General features: G+C 41.9%; 1 protein-coding gene across 2 annotated transcripts in view; it reads right to left on the minus strand.

Annotated features, from left to right (window-relative positions):
* Positions 1-11,842, minus strand: part of ndrg3a (ndrg family member 3a) — a 42,248-nt gene extending 30,406 nt beyond the window's left edge. The window contains exon 1 of one of the 2 annotated variants that reach the window (XM_034212241.1): positions 11,671-11,842. The gene's annotated coding sequence lies outside the window, so the exon portion shown is untranslated. The remainder of the gene's footprint in view (positions 1-11,670) is intronic. The other variant, XM_034212243.1, reaches the window with a different exon arrangement.
* Positions 11,843-13,888: the final 2,046 nt, after the last annotated feature.

Here is a 13,888-nt window from a genome sequence, read left to right on the forward strand (position 1 = left end):
ATTCACAATGACCAATAGAGGAGGACAAAAAGACAAAAGGACATTTTAAATCAGCACGTTATTCTGCCAGAAAAGCTATTTTAAGATACTTAAGAGAAACAAATCTTCCTCCTCAAACACTGGCCCCAGTCTTTGATCATTCCAGGATTAGAAACGGTCTAATAAATGCTAAATACTGCATTACTATAAATGACTCTTCCCTTTTTAGAAACCGAACCTGAAGGCAGACTCACTAGGTCATTACCACGCTTAATATCCATGTCTCTGGGCAGCTATAACTCACATGCAAGTGATACAAACGCTGTAGAGGTAGTACTTGGAAGGGGCATGGTACAATATTGCGGGTGCTGCTGGGAAAGTATAAGAAGCACATACACATTGAATGGCATTTGTATGTGGGAGGAGACTCGTGACCTTGCCTTATGGGTCGTAATATTCACTCAAGTGTGTGCATGTCTTTGTCTCTTCCAAACATGAGTCTAATGAAGCCCACAATGCAGCTTTTTAAAAGAATAGATCCTTCATCACTCGAATTGTTGTGTGTGGGGGGGGGAAGCCTGATTCATCAGCAAAGATATTCCCTGGCACATAGCAGCCACTGCATTGATCTGTCTGCCAACACACACACACACACACACACACACACACACACACACACACACACACACACACACACACACACACAACACACTACACACACACAACACACACACACACACTACACCACACACACACCACACACACACACACACACACACACACACCACACACACACACACAACACACACACCACACACACACAACACACACACACACACACACCACACACACACACACACACACACACACCACACACACAACACACACACACACACACCACACACACACACACAACACACACACACACACACACACACACACACACACACACCACAACACACACACCACACACACACACACACACACACACACACACACACACACACCACACACACACACACACACACTTTACCTGCTAATGGTTTTATGAGATTAAAGAGCATCATCCAGCTGTATTGATTGATATCCACATGTCTATTGGCACCATCCGCATGCTTCACCTCTCATGGAAACGCACACAGCCAGAGAGAGCCTGTAAGGACAGGACGGCTCTGAAGACACAGTGCTATGATTCGTAAATGATTTGTCATAACTTCCAGCGGCACGGTACATTTACTGCGCTAATACAGAGCCAGAGACTAGCAGCAATATTTTCCACTGGTGAAGCGATGTCTTGGACCAGCAAACTGGAAACTCATTTGATCCATTAGGTGTGTGTCAGACAAGAAAGTGTGCATAAAAGGAATTCATTTTGTGTGTGATATGCATGGTCTATGCGAGCCAGTTTTCCCATGTTCCTGACTGCTCAGTACATTGTATTATACTAGTGTAGTGGCCTTTCTAAACCTGTGCGTTCAGAACAAACTAGCTTATCTTCTGGTATACAGTGGTGCAGAGATGAGGTGTTTTTGTAGACGGACCCCAGAGTTAGCTTAGCAAGAGGTCCCTTGACCAAAAGAAAGGATATTTCCATTGGATTTAGGATTATTGAAAAAATGAAGATCTGTGGCAAACACATTTTAAAGATACTTTTTTTTTTATTGTAAATGCAATCTCCAGAAGTAAAAAGCTAATGGTAAGCTTTAAAAGAGCTATATGACGGTTGCATGACTTCGTGTCACCACAGCTAAGCTAAAGGCAGCCAATGACCGCGTGATGACATTTAGTAGTCTCATTTATTCACTTGTTAGCTGTTTAATCACACATAGAAGCTATGTTCACAAGTGGGCTGTTTAAGTGACAATCCTTTCAGCTCGTGTTAACCAGTCTTTCTTCAGGCAACTAGCCAAAAACACTTACCATTGAGATTATGGAACAGTAAGTGGTGAAATGCAAACCAATTTATGGGTTTGAGGACTCATTCCTTCACTGCTCAGTTGCTGCTTGTAGCTTGAGACACGCTATCATCCACACAACTTTACACTCAACACTGTACTCAAATACATTCAGGAAATGTACAGTAAACGTTGTATGGCAGTAGTAAATATATGAAATAAAGAGTAGAAGGCTACGATTCAGAAGGCTTTTGTTACATTAGATCCGCCTGTAGAAATGTAACTGTAACCAATTGAATGTGGATGTTATATCGTCCTAGAAACCAGCTTATATTATTGTCATTAAATACCACTTTAGTACATCCAATAGAATATTCAGTGAGGTTGGGATTACTTACACTTCAGAATGTTTTATGTTTGGACCAATAACTCAACTGTAATTGATCAGGACAACGATATAAAATATACAATAATGTAATTGAATCGCTTTTGCTTTTAAGGTTAATGCAACAATTTATCATGATATAGATTTGTGCTCGTATCATCCGGCTCTAAGAAAGACACTAATGGCTCTATATAAGAGGTGGGAACAATTGTGATCTACAGCACAAAATATGAATCTGTACACACACACATTATGTTTTTCATCTTTTCTTGGACTCCACATAATACCCTGTAAGGCTCTGCCACAGCGGACCCTTGCAAACGATGATATATAGACTAATAAGAGAACAGCCATACAGACAGCAATGCAGATAGCTGTAGCTACATGACACACATCGTCAATAAATCCATACACAGGAGCTTAGAAAGGTCTCCCACAGAGCAAGGTCGGGGGGGAAGACGAAGTAAAGGAAAGAAAAAACCATATCACCACACTACTAAGGGGGGCTCCAAGAGGCAGATGAGGCTCCATAAATCTGCTGTGATGGGTCAGGAAGTGTGAGCCTGGCTGAATGAATCTCTCCTCACTGCTTTCAGACTATAAATACAACTGAATGGCCAGGCCTGTCGGACCCGCACTCAGTGCTGCAAACAGAGTACCCACTCCGCTACGCTACGCTAGCTGCCTCTCAGTCTGGGGGGGGATTTCCTCTGCCATCAGGCGCACTTATGCAGACAGCACAGAGAAAGAGAAAATGCACGAGGGATGCTACAACTGTCTGAGGATGCTACATGTATGTGTCCCAGCTTGCTGAGGTCAATCAATCACGTTTTATTTTATGGCCCAATATCCAAATTACACTTCTCAGGGGGCTTTGCAGTGTTTACAGCTTACAACACTCACCGTCCTTAAACACTAGCAGCACACAAGGGAAACTCCTCTATTAAAGGGGGAAATGGAGGACACCTTGAGGAGGGATCCCTCTCACAGGATGGTCAGACTTGCGATAGATGTGTATATAAATAAATAAAATGTTTAAAATTACACAATTAAAATGACGATATGGTAGTATAAAAAGGAGGATTTCAAAAATCTAGAGAGCGGGTAGGGCTGAACGATTAATCGATTTTACACCATTTTTTGTGTGTCAGTCATCCACACCAATCAAAAGTGCTGTGCTCCACATGTACCAGCCATTGTTAACCAATCAGAAGTGGCCCATGATAGAAGGTAGGGCTGTGCAATTAATCATATTTTAATCGCGATTACGATTATGGCTTGCGACGATTAGGAAAACAGCATAATTGACAAAATACGATTATTTTGCTGGGTGCGCTTTCGCCCCTCCCTAAAAGCCCACTCGGCCACGTGGGAGTGACATGGGTTGTGAGTGTTCAGCGCAAGCGAAGATCTCAGAACAAGAGCAGCAACTAGTTAAAAAGAAGGGTCGCGGGGAGATTCCCAGTCGATCGCGAGATGTGTCTAAAAATAGAACAACAATATTCTGTTTTATCGTTAATGTCCTGTAACATAATGTTCCCGTGCCAGAATAATGCACTTGAACGCATCAAAGCTTTGTGATTGGCCGGCCTCACCCCATGTGTCGGGGCGTGGCTGGTGAGCAGTGCACTAGTTCGCTGACGTTGCATGGATGTTCAACAGGAGTGACAGTCCGCACACACACAAGACCGCAATTATGGCAGAAGCAAGAAAGCCCAAAATATATAATTTTCACTCCGAGTGGGAGGATCATTATTTTTGTATCTATTCCAATTCAAAGTCCATCTGTCTCTCATCTGCAATGCGAGCGTGGCTTTATCGAAGAAGGGTAATTTAGGAGCGGCATTTCAAAACAGTGCACAAACGCTACGAGACGGAATTCCCTCCTAATTCTGCCCTACGCTCCAAAAGGGGAGGGGCCTGAGAGCACAGCTAAATGCACAGCAGTCCATTTTCACCAGGCCCAACAACAAGAGCAAGGCTGCTACCAGAGCATCTTATCGTGTCAGTCACGTTCTTGCAAAACACATGAAGTCTTTCGAAGACAGCGAAGTTATGAAAGAAGCATTCCTGGAGGCTGCGACGCGCTTTTGTGGGACAGTAAAAATAACAGTAGCATTTCAACAGGTTTTTGATATAATAAAAACTCAAGTTAGATACCGTTATTAATCTGCTGTAAGTTTTAGTTTGTTTGAACTTATTCATTATAATTATTGTACAAAATGGTATAAGAATGCAAACATTAAGATCTGTTCTGTTTAAATTGATTATAAACTATCAGTTCAGAAACTAGTGTTGCTTGCATCCTATTTTAAAGGCATTTATTTTTATACTCTAATAAAATGCAACAAAAAAAGGGTTTGATTCTATTAATGTTGTCTTTTTTATTGCACTGTTGCTGCAGCAGATTACTGTGTAGCTTCAGATCTGAGTTGTCTTATTAGTAAGCCTAATTTATACTTTTGTAGAAACACTATTTTTATATAATGGCAAAGAAAGGGTTCTTCAGAGTCTTTTCTTTTTTTCCTGTGTCAGATGTGGCAGCACTGCCACAAGTTCCTCTTCAGAGAGGGTCTTCAGTACAGGTGGCAATATCGTCACCTGCCTGCGCTCATCTATGAAACCAGACCATGTAAACAGGCTGGTGTTTCTAGCGAACAATCTTTAAGAGATGACATGAGCAGCCCTACCAGCATTTGCCATGGTGGCCTAAACATTTTTATTTGGTCTTAAATTGTAGTTCAACATTTATTTCCTGTTACTTCTGGACCATGACGGTTGGCCAGCCTTCAACGTTTAACTGAGTGGAATATGTTGAATATGTTTTACCAAAATGTTGGCTATATGTTAAGGAGTTTTCAGTAGGTTGTGCCAGTGCACTGCAACATGTTTGATTTCATTTATTTTGGTCTAATTTATTTTTATTTATCATATTAATATATGTTTAGTATGGTTTTGGAAGTGCGCTCCAACACATTTATTGATCTTGTTTATTGGTCAAATATTATTTGTTTTAAAGTTCAATAAATGGTCAATGAATAATCGTCAAAATAATCGTGATATCAATTATTGACCCAAATAATCGTGATTATGATTTTTGCCATAATCGCACAGCCCTAATAGAAGTTGATAGACAGATTGATCCAATCACCTGCCAAGTATTTTTGAAAGTGCTTGCCCTTTTCCAAATGGCTTCCAATGGAGCTTTCCTAGATGGTTTGGTGAAACAAAGCATCTGAGTCAGGTTAGTGATGCTCCATCACATGTTTCTATTACAGGGTGAATCTTAAACTGAAGCTTGACTTTAAAGCAACCCAACGGAAGTTTCATGTAAGTTTAGTTCTTTCACTCGTAGCTCGGGCTGCGGGGGTGCTAGAGACGGGAGCACGTTGATACAACCTTCCTAGCCGGAGATATGGCCGCATTTTACAATAAACATCCGTTGGGTCGCTTAACAACAAATATCGCAGATCGAATCGCAATATTTATCAGTAAAATCGCAATTAGATTTTTTCACAAAATCGTGCAGCCCTAAGAGCGGGCAGAGTATCCAGAACAGCGGAGAACTGCTGGAGGCTCAGCATGATCTGTGGACTGAGGTCACACTGGCTGGAGGGCAGCTGTGCAGGCAGCAGCGAGACCATCTGTGTGTAGACCAGCAACAAGCACACACACACACACACACAGAACCAGTTCAACAAGCTGGGTGGAAACTTAAAAAACGCTTGTCATAAAACATGAACACATCAAAGAGACATCAAAGAGTGCCCTCTTGCATGAGGCCTTTAAACCCTAACATGTCTCAGGGAGTGAGTCAGTGCTGAGAGGCCTGTTGCCTCACAGGAACACAGCCTCCTCGGTTAATAGAGTCATCCATGTGGTCAGCTCGGCTGTCTCAATGACTGATCGCTGACAACACAATCCCCCACAGAAACACAGAGGTGGCTCCCCCGGAAACTTCCCTTGCTCGTCGTGGAGGTCGAGGGTGTCCTTGGCAACCATGCCGCCACCCCCCCCATGAGCTATCACAAGCACTGCTGGTGGTGCGCTGCTGAGATTGAATGACCTTTTTCACCATCATTTACATAAAGTGATTCTCTTCTCATCACCACAACAACCAATGAAACGTGAAATGCTTTACCAGCGTGCATATCTTCCACTTAGCACCCAGGATGCTTATTGACATTCAACACAGCAACAAGGCATCAAAGGACTCATTGTAAGGCATAGGCGATTATTTCTCTTCCTCATAAACACAGTAAACAAAACCAACACGTACACGTCTCGATGATTGCTGAGCTACATAAAGCTGCTTGCTACGTGTTTGAGTTTAAAGTCAGCATTGAGTGACCGCTTATTTATTTGTATCTATGACAACCAGGGATTCTTTTCTCTCTCACACATTTTGATGCACTAATATATATGTAGAAATGCTTTAATAAGTGCAGAAAATAACCGTCCATGCATAAGTACTGAAGGATTTATGCTGCCATTTTGCTCGTAGCAACGTGTGTACTGTATGTTGGCGAATGTGAGTCATTCTAAATTGACAGGCAAATGCCCTCTATTTGCATCAACATACTGCCACGCCCTCCCATTTATTTATGTAAGGAATCACGTTCGCCTAGCAGTATATTATGGAGAAAGCAGCAAGGCTGTTTTAAGAGAGAAGCATGGCGCCTAAAGCAGGAAAAACAAGAGAATTGTAGGATTGAAAATTGGCTACATGAGCCATTTAAGAGAAACGTAAATAGACGGGCAATCAATGACAACCCCAAGAGAAACTAAATGAAAAGAGGAAACCAAATGTGGACGTTATATGTGCAGGTGTATAACCGGAGGTGGCTGATCCTAAATAAGCGGTGGCACTGAAGGACAGTCCAGAGGTCCAACTTGGCTTGGGTCCAGCACTTCAAATCAACAAGCTGACCACCTGTGCTCCGCCTCTCCTCATCACCACCTGCTGATTTCTGCTGATAAAGAAAATGGAAGCAGACAGAATCCTCCCTCCAGCATCCAGAGTGCGACCCAGCAGATAAGAGTGTCTGAAAAATCACTGCCTCGCATAAGCAACTGCTTCTGTTTTTATCATTTGTTTGCTTGCTATATTTAACCTCAATTCCTTTCCTGCTGTTAAGACTAATGGAGCAGGGATATATTGGATAGCTGTTTGCAGTTCATCTAGGGTCAGAGGAAATGTAAGAATCCAAACGGGACAAGAGGTCTGTATGCCTCAGCGGTTTTTGCTCTGGAAGCTGTGCAAATGCTTGTGTTTAAGCCTGGTACAGTACAGCGGATTAAATTACAGATGCAGGTCAGTTACAAAAACACAACAGCAGCACCAGAGCTCCTTCTCATCATTGGAAAAAAATATTTCCAATGACAGCGAGTAGGGTTGGGAACCGAAACTCGGTTCCAGATGAGAACCGATAAGAAAATGCCGGGTACCGGGTACCCGTACAAAATACACCTTTTCGGTTCTGCTTAACGGTTCCTAAACGCGGTAGACCCTGTATTCCAGCGGGTCCGTCTGTACCGCGGCGCCGCGGTGACCCGGTGGAATACAGGGCGGACCTGGAGAATCACAGAACGGCCGGTCGTCAGCGGGCCGTTGACGGCCGGCTCGGTACGCTGATGGCCGGTGTCAGTACCAGATATGTTCGGGCTACCAGATATGTTCGGGTGTATTTCCGTCGCATCCGTCATATTCGTCATATTTTACGGCAACTCAAGAGGGCCATCACGGTCAAATTCCGAACATTTAAACATAGCCGACACTTCATTCTTTACTTTGTCCGTTATTATATGTAGAAGATTATACTTTTTCTCCGTCATGTTGTTTCCTTAGCAACAACTTCAAACAGGCATAGCCTACACTTCATTCTTTACTTTGTCCGTTATTATATGTAGAAGATATAAAAAAATTCTCCGTCATGTTGTTTCCATAGCAACAACTTCAAACAATAACAACTAACCGCTAGCCGCAAAGCTAGCATCACAGCTACTGCTCCGTTTTCGGAGACTTTGCACACATTTTCACAAACATTTTCACACGCTAGGAGTACTTCCACTAGCTTCGTCTTGATCTGTAGATGTGATTTGATGTGTCGTGTGTCCCCCAACTCCTCTCCAAAGTTCAGATATTTAATAAAATACTCAGGGTAGTTTCCTGAATTTTCATGCCCAAAACCAAGCACTAGGCCCTGGGTAAATTAAGAGGCTGATCTCGGGCACTTTTGTCCACTTTCCCTGGTGGTCGAAACTCAAGCCAGACATCCCTGGAATCGTCTCAGAGAGTAGATGATCAGTGGGGCCTTGTTTTTACTGAATGATGTGTTTTTTTTATGGGGAATTAAAATATGAGCTTATTTTTAGGATTTTCGGAGACTTTGCACACGTTTTCACAAACATTTTCACGCTAGTATATAGAGTATGGGAGTACTTCCATTCGCTTCGCCTTGATCTGTAGATGTGATTTGATGTGTCGTTTGTCTCCCAACTCCTCTCCAAAGTTCAGATACTATATAAAAATACTAAAAGGTAAATAAAACATTAAACATCATGACAAAATAACAACCTGAAATATATGTATTCCATCTACACATTTCGTAATTATCTAATCTAGTGGCCTTATAAAAGTGTTGGCTAAAGTAACGTAGAATATATATATTTTTTAATTGTAAATAATTAGAAACATTATTTATGTGCACAAGTACATGGGACCCCATCATAGCACGCCACACATAACAAGCTGTCCCGAGTTCCTCCGGCTAAAGTTCCACAGACGGCCGGTGTGTGGCAGCAGAGCGCTGGGAGCAGAGGGAGGTGAGTATATGACGGATATGACGGATGACGGATGCGACAGAAATACACCCGAACATATCTGGTAGCCCGAACATATCTGGTACTGACACCGGCACCGCCCTTAATTTTTTTAAACGGCATCATGTAAGTTGCGCTGACAGGCGACAGAGGTCCACAGTTGCCCCGCAGCGAGGCTCCCCCCGCCCTCCCGTAGACAGTTCACGAGCTCAGTCACTTCATAACACCAAAGATGGGTCGCGGTAAACGCTCTGAAGTGAGGCTCCACTACACTAAAAAATAAAAAGACAATTGGGCACAGTGTTAATAGCTTGCCACAGGCATAGCTCAGTTAAAATAAAGCACAGCTATTGTGCAATACATTTGTATTGCATGTATATTTTTTATTTGTAACAATTTCAGTTAAAGCTGAAAAGAATAAAGATATTTTTGTTATCTAAACGTTTGACCTCTTTCTTTTACAATTTTGGAATCGAAACGGGGAATCGATAAGAACCGGAATTGATAAGCAGAACCAGAATCGGAATCGGAATCGATAAATTTCAAACGATACCCATCCCTAACAGCGAGTCTCAGTGAATGTCCGTGTCTGTGACGTAGGTTATTGTTGCCCTGCAGGGCTGGCAAACCATTAGACACAGTAGTGCTGAGCTTAGTGCACACAAGGCAGACTCACTGTCAGCACGGTGGCTTAATTACTGTCTCCATCTCTCCAGTGAGTGTTATTCTCTGACGTTCATCCCTGCAAGAAATCCTCCTCCACACAGGAGCACTTCTCACTTTCTTGATGTACTCTGTAATGCCTGTAATAAATTATAGAGTAGTAATCCATGCAGTAAGGCGCCTTAATGGTGTCGTTTCTTAGTGGTGACATTACTTTACCTCATTCACAAGTTTAGTAATAAAGTGAATAAACCAAGATTTCAGATGGGCAAACATTCAGAGGCTAGAGCAACCATGCGAACAGATTTCTGGGAGATTTCAACATCTCAAGCACAATGGGTGGCTTAATTAACAACTTTTGACACTCCCATTAGTTAGACAGCCGGTTTTCAGTTTGTAATAATTAACCAGGAGCGATGTGGCAATACAGCTCATACTGCCCACCATCTGCTCTTTCTCCTGCTTTCAAAACAAAATACCTGTTTACAGATACACTTTTAAGCTTGTTAATAGCTTGGTCTTTGGGGTTTTTGAGTCTTTTACGGCAATGTTGTGAGTGTCAACAAACGCCTGGTGGTTGTTTGTTGTGTAAGCTGTATTCAAACCTCCAGATCATGTGACACATTTGAGTGCATTATGAGAGATATAACATTGAATTTGACCCCACCACCATTAAACTATAACACTCAAATGTTATGTATTCAATAGCAAAATATAGTCTTCAATTTAGAGATTGTTTATCAAGGGTATTTAACACAAAGGTTATAATGACCTTGTTTTAAGTGGTATTTTTAAATCTCCTCTAAATACAATTACTTTAAGAACTCTAGGGTTCCTCAGTTTTCCTGGGAAATGTATTACATGTCCTTTTTTTAAATACCCAAATATGACTGTAGGTGTTTGAAGGTAAGGGAGGAACACCTGATGCCCACTCTCTTACACTTCCCACCTGTGTGACCTTGCATGGCCACCAGTGACATTGTCATCCATCACGTGGTGTCTGCATAGTGTAACACCTGCAGCCACATCATTGTGACTGACCTGACTGATAATGGTGCATCTGCCCAGTCTAGACTCAGACCGTGATTGGAAAATAAATGTGCAGATAAAGAGTTAAACCAACAGTAAAGCACACATGAGAGACGGTCAAGCCACACATTCAACGCTATAAGGCCTGTGTTTCAGTTCAAACTAGATCAAATCATATGCCATGTGTCAACAAATTGTGTTATTAATGTAATAAAGCTAAAAGTTCAACTTCAATGTTCCTATTTTAACAATAAGTTGATGTCCTAAACTGGTACCACGAGTATAAAAAGGGTAAAAAGGTTTAATACATGTATTTTAGGTGTAAAGTATCTCCTTTTTCAAGTACATGAAGCAAGACGGCTGATTACCCAGGTGTTTTAGCTCGGTAATTAATTAACCATGCAACGCATCGTGATAGGCCTCATTTCTATAAATATAGCTATAACCCGAGTTAATATTGAGCAGGTACACCGTGTAACATAAAACAAACTACTACAATGTCGTAGTTGACTGACAAAATGAAGAAATTGTGTTAAAATTCCGTTTATGTCGCATTACTGTTTGAAAGGAGCAGCGATGAACTCAATTCAGCTGCAGTTTTTCGAAATGAACCGCTTCGCTCGCGCTCATTCAAGTCCTAGCGTTAGTTCGCCCGGTGTTTCAAACGTTCGTTTAAAAAAAAATCATCATAACGGCTGACAACGTTCGTTTTATAAAAATAAAAATAACAGTTCTAACGTCTGCGGCCCACCATTCCTCTATAAAAACCAGTCGATGTACGGACAGCAACGTGAACAGGTTGGGAAATCCAGCGAGCAGAGATAATCTCCTGTGGCATCGGTGCACATCTGTAATGGGAAGGGAAAATGGGGGAAATGCTATGGATGTATGACTTACCTCGTCGGTAAAATAAGCGGTCCGGTTGGTTTCAGTTAATTCCTCTCCGCGTACGTTGTTTAATATCAACGGCAATATGTATATTTAGGTATATTCGGTAGACGTTGCTGCTGCCTGCCGCTTCTTCCTCTGTCTCTAGTATTTCGATGTGATTCTGGGGCGGAACTACACGCTGCGTCGCAGACAGCGGAGGAGCCAATCATGGAGGACGGGAGGAGGAGGTGCTCACCACAGAGAAGTGCAGCCGACAGGAGGTCTCACTCTGGAGCAGATCATGGAGCCCAGGCTCTGCCTCCAAGGTATGGGGAACAAATGTTCTAAAAACTGTCCTCACGATATTATTTTACAATTTGTTCTGGATCCCATTAGTAGCCAAGCCCCTTTAATCTGTGCAATTCAGCATTCATATTTTTGTAATAGCAACACACCGCTGTAGATACTGTAATATACATGTAATATACAATGTGCATACTTTTACTTGAATATACATATTTTTGTATTCCTTCATTTTATTTTTTTGGACATTTAACTTTAATAAACTGCACAAAAATGTTATAAATTGTTATTGCACATTTTGTAGATTTATATTTCTTGTAAACATTTATTTTATATTTTTATTTAATTTAATTTAATTAGGGCACAGACAGTAGGAGCAAAATAGCTCAAATAGCTCAAAGTTTATTTATTTTTGTCTTTTCAGACATTTTACTAAAAAAAAGTTGTTTTTCAACAGTTGAGTAATTTCTTGCATTTAAATAACTGTTTCGATGTGTTCCAGTCAGGCTTTCGTCCAAACCACAGCACTGAGACTGCTCTTGTAAAGGTCTTTAATGACATCCACTTAAACACAGATAGTGGCAGAACTTCAGTGTTAGTATTATTAGATCTCAGTGCTGCGTTTGACACTGTTGACCACAACATATTACTAGACCGACTGGAAAACTGGGTGGGACTTTCGGAAAACTGGTTGGTTTGAATCCTACTTAAAGGACAGCAACAACTTTGTTTCTATAGGTAAATACACATCTGAGTTGACAAATATGACATGTGGGGTTCCTCAAGGCTCCATCTTGGGGCCTCTTCTCTTTAACATCTACATGCTACCACTGGCTCAGATAATGAAAAACAACAAAATAAGTTACCATAGCTATGCAGATGACACACAAATTTACATAACAATTTCACCAGGAGACTATGCTCCAATTCAAACACTGAGTAAGTGCATTGAACAAATCAATGACTGGATGTGTCAGAACTTTCTCCAATTAAACAAAGATAAAACTGAGGTAATGGTCTTTGGAGCCAAGGCAGAACGTATAAAAGTTAGCGCTGAGCTTCAGTCTGCAATGTTCAAAACAACAGATAAAGCCAGAAATCTAGGTGTAGTCATGGACTCTGACCTGAGTTTCAATTAAAACACATTAAAACTGTTACTAAATCAGCCTACTATCACCTAAAGAATATATCTAGGATTAAAAGACTAATGTCACAGCAGGATTTGGAAAAACTTGTCCATGCTTTTATCTTCAGTACATTACATTACATTGCATTTAGCTGACGCTTTTGTCCAAAGCGACTTACAATAAGTACATTCGACCAGGAAGACACAACCTTGAAGAAAACAGAATCATATAAGTATATCAGGTTTCATAGAGCCAAACATTTCAAGTGCTACTCAACTGCCTTTAGGTAATCCAGTCCTTTATTGGTATAAAAGTGCTTCGTTAATCGTTCTAACGCTCGAAGTGGAGTCGAAAGAGATGAGTTTTCAGTTTGCGCCGGAAGATGTGCAAGCTATCTGCCGTCCTGATGTCAATGGGGAGCTCATTCCACCATCTTGGAGCCAGGATAGCAAACCCACGTGTTTTCGCCGATGGGAACTTGGGTCCCCCTCGCAGCGAGGGCGCAACGAGCCGTTTGGTTGATGCAGAGCGTAGTGCACGCGCTGGGGTGTACGGTTTAACCATGTCCTGGATGTAGGAAGGGCCAGATCCATTCGCAGCACGGTAAGCAAGTACCAGTGTCTTGAAGTGGATTCTAGCAGTTACCGGAAGCCAGTGAAGGGAGCGGAGGAGCGGAGTGGTGTGGGAGAATTTAGGAAGGTTGAAAACCAGGCGAGCCGCTGCATTCTGGATGAGCTGCAGAGGTCGGATGGCACATGCAGGTAGACCAGCCAGGAGGGAGTTGCAGTAGTCTAGGCGTGAGATGACGAGAGCCT

This window comes from Gymnodraco acuticeps, unplaced genomic scaffold (assembly GCF_902827175.1).
Source record: "Gymnodraco acuticeps unplaced genomic scaffold, fGymAcu1.1, whole genome shotgun sequence".
NCBI classification, from domain to species: domain Eukaryota; kingdom Metazoa; phylum Chordata; class Actinopteri; order Perciformes; family Bathydraconidae; genus Gymnodraco; species Gymnodraco acuticeps.